Source organism: Petromyzon marinus, chromosome 43 (genome assembly GCF_048934315.1).
Source record: "Petromyzon marinus isolate PM22_M1 ecotype Great Lakes invasive population chromosome 43, UKy_Petmar_22M1.pri1.0, whole genome shotgun sequence".
Lineage (NCBI taxonomy): Eukaryota > Metazoa > Chordata > Hyperoartia > Petromyzontiformes > Petromyzontidae > Petromyzon > Petromyzon marinus.
This window is the reverse complement of record NC_133709.1, coordinates 16,048,961-16,054,960: the sequence shown is the minus strand read 5'-3', so window position 1 is coordinate 16,054,960 and position 6,000 is coordinate 16,048,961.

The window sequence follows — 6,000 nt, the reverse complement described above, 5'->3', positions numbered from 1 at the left end:
CATCAGTTTCTGGCCGTTAAAAGGGTATTTTTTTGGGCATTTAGCTCTACTGATGAAATCTGGATTCGAATGAACTCATTCCATTTAGTCGAGGTCACAGTATTAGTTGTGTTGAAGGAAATACGATACAAAACATAACAGAAGGCACAGATATCAACAACAGCGGGGCATGTTCGTCAGAGCCACTCTGGCTTTAAATCGAAAACATAAAGGAAAAGTGAAATGGGAAACGTTTAGGGCAATGGTCATTCCTCATGACAGGGTGGAATATCGCAACAAGATGATGCACATGGCATGTGTGTGAAACTCTTGAGGAGCTTCCCTACAAATTGGCACCATCGAATGCATCGTACAGACCTTCACGTGAAGCTGGCCTTCCAATCTGCACGTGTTCTCCTCCCAACACGAACATTAACAAACACAGCTGTTCTCCAAAACATCCCAAGTCGATTGAAACGGCTCTTAAAGATGCCTTCCTGGGTTAAGATTCAAATAGCAAATCCATGCAGACTGGCTCAAGCTGGACATGGGGATAATGTAAAGAAGTATGTGCTATTAAATGTGGGGCATCACCTTCCAGCAACAGGTAAACAAACAAGACACACCCCCTGACATCACCCGGCACTGGCCAGAACCCGCAGCAGCGAATCACACGGCTCACCCTGTTCGCGACATCCCTTCTACAGTGTCCCTGGACCATTGCACAAATTGAGTATTGCATTAACATTGGAAAATTTAGTATACAGTGAGGGAAAAAAGTATTTGATCCCCTGCTAATTTTGTACGTTTTCCCACTGACAAAGAAATGATCAGTCTATCATTTTAATGGTAGGTTTATTTGAACATTGAGAGACAGAATAACAACAAAAAAATCCAGAAAAACGCATGTCAAATATGTTATAAATTGATTTGCATTTTAATGAGGGAAATAAGTATTTGACCCCCTCTCAATCAGAAAGATTTCTGGCTCCCAGGTGTCTTTTATACAGGTAACGAGCTGAGTTTAGGAGCACACTCTTAAAGGGAGTGCTCCTAATCTCAGCTTGTAACCTGTATAAAAGACACCTGTCCACAGAAGCAATCAATCAGATTTCAAACTCTCCACCATGGCCAAGACCAAAGAGCTCTCCAAGGATGTCAGGGACAAGATTGTAGACCAACACAAGGCTGGAATGGGCTACAAGACCATTGCCAAGCAGCTTGGTGAGAAGGTGACAACAGTTGGTGCGATTATTCGCAAATGGAAGAAACACAAAAGAACTGTCAATCTCCCTCGGCCTGGGGCTCCATGGAAGATCTCACCTCGTGGAGTTGCAATGATCATGAGAACGGTGAGAAATCAGCCCAGAACTACACGGGAGGATCTTGTCAATGATCTCAAGGCAGCTGGGACCATAGTCACCAAGAAAACAATTGGTAACACACTACGCCGTAGACTGAAATCCTACAGCGCCCGCAAGGTCCCCCTGCTCAAGAAAGCACATATACATGCCCGTCTGAAGTTTGCCAATGAACATCTGAATGATTCAGAGGACAACTGGGTGAAAGTATTGTGGTTAGATGAGACCAAAATGGAGCTCTTTGGCATCGACTCAACTCGCCCGTGTTTGGAGGAGGAGGAATGTTGCCTATGACCCCAAGGACACCATCCCCACCGTCAAACATGGAGGTGGAAACATTATTCTTTGGGGGTGTTTTTCTGCTAAGGGGACAGGACAACTTCACCGCATCAAAGGGACGATGGACGGGGCCATGTACCGTCAAATCTTGGGTGAGAACCTCCTTCCCTCAGCCAGGGCATTGAAAATGGGTCGTGGATGGGTATTCCAGCATGACAATGACCCAAAACACACGGCCAAGGCAACAAAGGAGTGGCTCAAGAAGAAGCATATTAAGGTCCTGGAGTGGCCTAGCCAGTCTCCAGACCTTAATCCCATGGAAAATCTGTGGAGGGAGCTGAAGGTTCGAGTTGTCAAACGTCAGCCTCGAAACCTTAATGACTTGGAGAAGATCTGCAAAGAGGAGTGGGACAAAATCCCTCCTGAGATGTGTGCAAACCTGGTGGCCAACTGCAAGAAACGTCTGACCTCTGTGATTGCCAACAAGGGTTTTGTCACCAAGTACTAAGTCATGTTTTGCAGAGGGGTCAAATACTTATCTCCCTCATTAAAATGCAAATCAATTCATAAAATTTTTGACATGCGTTTTTCTGGATTTTGTTGTTGTTATTCTGTCTCTCACTGTTCAAATAAACCTACCATTAACATTATAGACTGATCATTTTTTTGTCAGTGGGCAAACGTACAAAATTAGCAGGGGATCAAATACTTTTTTCCCTCACTGTATAAATCTTGCAACGTAAACAATTTAAGTAAATATACTCTTTGGTTCTTTCGGTAAGGTCACGTAGGTTGAAAAATATTTTTTCTACCTACGTGGCTTTACCGAAAGAAGCAAAGAGTATGGATTCCTGCAGTCACGAAAGCTTCAAATCAAAATAATTGTTTGTATTGATAAGGTGTTTAATTGGTATTACTGGATCAGCCACTGCTGATGACACAGTTTGCTTTTGTGGCATTGTGATGTGTAAAACATGTTTTTGTTTTTGATGTGGAGAGAGATGAGGGAAGGATGCAGGTTGTCCGCTTATTTATGTTACTTGTTATATTTTCCACAGCCACAGTCGTGACTATTTGTGGAATGCATTATATTGATGTATGTATGTTGAACTTCATTCACAGCATATGTAGCCAACCGTGCAAATATATGCCCATAATATTTATATTTTCTTCCCACAATTTAGGTTACCCATTGTAAAATATTGTCTTCAGCTATCTCACTGCAATTATTCTGGCTGTTGTTGTTTTGACATAACGTTGCCTTCTAAGGAACAAGAAATGATAGGCAAATATTTAAATAAATAGTATGCCTCTTGTAAATTTGTGTTCTATTCTTAAAGGCCACTGCCGAAGACAATAGCCGACCCTAAATAGGTTTGTAGTAGAGGCGGGTGAATCATCATCGTCATCATCAACATCATCACGATGGCAGTGTTTTTGTTACATGTTTGAAAACTGTAACCGCCAAGCAGACTGGCTGCGCAAAGATGTCAGTGCAGTATTTGGTGGGGGGTGGGTGGGTGGGGGGAGTGGCAGTGCTGAACCAAGCCCTCTAAGCTGAAGGGCATTGGTTTTTGTTTTGGCCTGCCTTGTGCTCCAGATAGGTTGCGTAAGACGCGCTTCTGCCGCACGCCGCCACGTGCCGACGCATGCAGCGGTGGGAGCAAGCAGGCACACTCGGGTTCCCCTCGTTCCAATTTGGTCGGGACCAGACGGTGCCAAAACCATCGATGTGCCCACCCACCCGCCCGCTGGCCGGCCCCGCACGCCCGCACGCCCGCATGCCCGACCGCCCGGTCAGACGGCCAGCAGCGCCGGCATGCTCGTGACGTTCAAGAGCGGTGCGTTGACCTCTGCCGTTTGTGTTTGCCGCGTGTGAGTTGGTCTGAGCTGGTTTTTTTGTTGTTGCTTAATGGGACACGGGATTCTGTTCTTAACACAGTAAGCTGACCCCACCCTGTCGCCCTCGTGATCTTCGTGAGAGGCTGTGGAGATGCGACTTATTCAGCGGAGGCCCTGCGGCAATTCAAAGAGAAATCCGGCAGGGCGCAAAGTTAGCACGGTTGGCCACGTACGGTGGGAAAGAAGTTCAACATGCATACATGGGCTGTGTGATAGGGGAGACGCCGTTGGTTTTGTGTGGCGTGCCGCTGGGCTCGCGATCCTGAGTTCGATGTCTGGACTTGGCCGTAGTAACAAGCAACACGATTCTCACCGGGAAAGTTTCTGAAGTCCTTCTTTCTCGGCGGTGTGCCCCAGTGTAAATGGGCACACCAGGAGTAGCATAAGGAGTTTGGGGCAGACAGGGGCTGCCTTGCACCCCCCCCCCACCCTGGTGGCCAAAGCTACGAGTTTGGGGCCCCTTTGTCAACCACCATAAGATATACTTTCAACAACAGTGTAAAATAAAAATGTTATTTAAAACGCGGTTTTCAATGTATTTGTATGAAAATGCTTAATAATGTGATTAGCGAGACAAATAAAAAAAATTGGGGCCCCACCTGACCCGATTGCCGTACCCCCTGAGCTGATAATGTCGCCACTACGCCAATGGCGGTGGACCTCGTTAAGTCGATCAGCCGGCCGTGTGTGGTGGGGTAATGTGTGGGTACGCCCACCTCTTCCAACACGTCTGGTCAGAGTGAAAGAGGAGAGCAAAAAATACTCTGGAGCTCGTGAATAGCCAAAATTACGTGCGTCTCCAGGTAGTGGCAATAATCTTGCTTGGAGATTGTGTTTTTGCTGACCGTACAGCTCACGGATAATAAAGTTCGCTAAGTTTAGCTCCAATAAAAACCATTGCAAGCCTTGCAGCAATGCTATGTTTTATAGGATCAAGTCAATCTCGTTTATGATCTTCAAATCACCTTGACACTTTAATTATTCAAAAGCCACTAAATTTATCAGATCAGATGCTGATGTTTTTTTTTTGGTCTGAGCAAGCAATAAATGTCTTACCTAATGATGTTTTTATACGCCCCATAGAGGAGCTCGCTCAGCCAATGTGTTGCTCAACCTCCATAGCTATCGGCCCCGCAGTGTGCCCAAGTCTGCATTTACAATCTCTTTGCCAAGGCCACGACATATCAGCTGTGACTGTCGTGGCATGCTGTTCAGAGGTAGTATATAGCCACACGGTTCATGACCCAGCTTTCATTTTCCACACAGATGTGGGGGCGGTGGGGGGAGGGGGGCCTCCAAATCTTCATCCTCTGGCATGGTTCCTGGTGGCACTGCCCGCCCACCCACCCACCCACAGGCCTCATGAGCGACACCCCATCTGCCCAGGTACCGGAGAGCTTTGGACCCACTCGGCTGATGAGAGAATACAAATACGTTGGCGTGATTGACACTGAAACATTTTGCACAGGATCAAAAGGCTAATGCCCAACGTGGTGACGCGGAGATCGCCGTGCGTAACTTGTGTTTAAGACTCGGTGACATCATAACCGACGTGATTCCTGTGCAAAGGGGATGCTCAAACAATAAAGTGATGTAATTTCAGATAATTTTCTCAAGAGTGGGATATTTCGTGAGCATGGGACCCCGTTGAATAGCCTGGCTGTAGGTTTGAGCCATCAGATACTGGAAGCATGATGAAGAGCCAACACCTTGAAATTGTACAGACTTCAAAACACACAGGGAGGTGTGCGGCCCACAAATGGCAGGAAGTCCCCACTCCCATTCTGCCTTGCATGCGTGTCACGTGACCACCGCATTACCTCGTGCGTTGAGGTCAATGGCTGGGGAGGCACTGGCGAGTGTCAGAGCCAGATTCACACACTGAGGGGGGCGTGGCCTCAAGGAGGGGGCGTGTCCTCACCGAGGGGCGTGGCCTCACTGAGGGGGCGTGGGCTCAAGGAGGGGGCGTGTCCTCACTGAGGGGGGCGTGCTAGACACATCCCCCTCAGTGAGGCAGATGTGATAGCTGCCTCCCCTGGTGCTTTTTCATTGCAGTTTCATGACGAGACCAGCGAGCCTAAATATCTTTATACACGTACGTGAAATAAGTTACCTGGAGTATGGAAGGCGAGGACATGAAATGAAGGAGTCTACAAACATTACATTGGTGACACACAGAGAGATAGTAACAGGCACGCGCTTACTGCCCGCGCTCCATCCAGTTACTGAGGGGTTGCGCAATCAGAGGGGAGGCTGAGCTCGTCGCTGCCTCACCTCTCGTCTCTCGCTGTATTTGCAGCGGAGCTCCGCAAATTTGGCGATTTTGACTACAAAAATGATTGGCATCGTACAGAAATGACATTTAAACACAGATCAGTGGAAACATCTTAATATTTTTTGTTAATTTGATTATTAAAAAAAATTCGTAACCGCTATTTCCATTGGAGCATGACAGCTGGGGCTCTGCCTCCCCTGCCTC